The sequence below is a fragment of the Pleuronectes platessa genome, chromosome 21 (genome assembly GCF_947347685.1).
Source record: "Pleuronectes platessa chromosome 21, fPlePla1.1, whole genome shotgun sequence".
NCBI lineage: Eukaryota > Metazoa > Chordata > Actinopteri > Pleuronectiformes > Pleuronectidae > Pleuronectes > Pleuronectes platessa.
In genome coordinates this window covers 2,748,502-2,750,652 of record NC_070646.1, presented here as the reverse complement: position 1 = coordinate 2,750,652, position 2,151 = coordinate 2,748,502, and positions in this window count along the sequence as shown.

Below are 2,151 nucleotides of genomic sequence, written 5' to 3'. Positions count from 1 at the left end.
GCCTGTCCCACCGGAGCAATGACAGACAGACGGGAATCGAATAAATCTCCCCGCTCTCCTCTTCGTCCTTTCATACGTGACCCTATAAACTGATTAATGTCAACCTCAAGATCAGATACCTCATCCACCTTCCCCTGAAGACAGAACAAAACAGCCACGCACACACAGCATGCGGCCGGACAGACACACACACCAGTACGGGGGAAATGATTGTCGTTGTATCTCGTGTGCAGGACGGGACAAAGCTCTGCAGCAGAAGAAAACCTCAGTTTGAGACATTTCCCATCAAGGACGCTCGTCCCAGTGGACGTCATCGACATCAATGAAACCCTGAGGTATTACCTCAATGACCTGCTTTTAACTGCCAGCATGTAAACACACACCAGTGGCGACACACTCCTGTGTTCAACCACACACAAACACACACACACGTGTTAACAAGCTTTTAACCTGACCTCAAGCACGACCGGTTTCTAACCCGATAACACGTTTAACATCGGTAGGTTAGGGTTAGATACAGACATGTATATATATAATAAACTAGGTTATGTGTTCACCCCCGTCCGTTTGTTTGTCGGTTGGTTTGTGTGTTTTTTTTGTTTTGGATTTACTCAAAACTTAAGGAAAAGGATGCGTCAGAGAACGTTTGGGTGCGGATCCAGATTTGTCACTTTCTCTAACAACTGTGTTTTTCCTCATTTCCACTGTTTCCCCAGAGAATAATCATCAGATCTTCATGAAATACTATAAATAATATATTTAGGAATATCTATGAAGTGCAGTTTGATAGAATTTAAAGGACTGTCAGAGATATTCACTGTACTGAGAGACTTTCTAGCTCATACAAATATCATGAGTCAGTGATCATGACAGACATTTTTTATTTGTGTGTTTTGTTGTTAACTGGTTGACTTTAACGTGACAGTTGTTTGGGGAATAAAAAGCGTAGCAGGGGAGGAGAGAGTTAGAGGTGGAGGGAGAGACGCTGCTCGTCTGTAGCTGCTGCACCTGCTCTCTGTTCACAGCAGCCGATCACAACTGACACAGCTTCGCCCGGCATGACGCCACTGTGGGGAAGTGCACTGTGTATGACTGTGTGTGTGTGTGTGTGCGTGTGTGTGTGTGTCCTCCAGTTGTGCCTCAGGACTGTGCCGGGTCACTTTGGGCTCAGTCAGTTTGTGTTTCAGGGCGAGGGGAATAAAGCAGGTTAATGTCGGGGCAGCGGTTTATGGACTTTCACACTCACACAGAGGAAGAGCAAGGACTATTTAACAAACTTAAAAGTCAAAATACACATTTCAAATTATTTTTCAAACATCACAGCAAAAAAAAACTTTCTTTCCTCTCCCCAATAGAGGTTAAAATTTAAAAAACTATATTTTTAGGTTCATATTATTCTCAGTATTGTTGCTGTAATTGTAAAGAATTCCTCCTCCTCCTCGCTCCTCAGCTCCTTACCCCCCCCCCCCCCTGCTCCTCAGCCTCTCTCCCATCCTCCTGCCAGGCCTCTGCTCGCCCTGTGATCTCACTTAACTCCTGTCCCTGCAAACACAGCCACTGTCCCTGCAGTGCTGCTCCGTGGCAGCTCATCCACACTTTACAAATGTGTCTGACCATCCGTGGAGCTTTAAACAACACCCTGGCTTTACTCCTCCTGCTTCCATCTCCACTCAAATGCCTCAGCCTCTGTTTGCTCAAGACTCAACTGCTTTTTAAACTTATTTGTATTTTGTTTTAAAAGTTCTTCTTCAGTCAGGAAAAGCACGGCTGTGTTTTCTGTCGCATCATTTCAAAACTATCAATGTGTTTTGAGAAGGTGAAAATATGATTGTCTTGATAATAGTCCAGCAGCCAGGCAAACACGCTGCAGTACAGCTCATGAGATTTTAAATATGTAAATTGTTTTGTGTGTTTCACGCTTCATTGTGAATAGATGGGGAGTCGTCAGATTGCAATGGGTTTTGGGAAACAAGGTTCAAAGTGAGTGTCGAACGCCAGCGAGCTCAACACCTGGTGGGGAGAAGGAAAAAAACATGGAATCAATTGTTAGCATTAAATTGGAATGAGGATGTCGACAAATTACACTGCTAAAAATAAATCAGACAAAGGCAGCGGCTCTCCAACTGGGGGGGGAGGGCCCCCTGGAGGGAC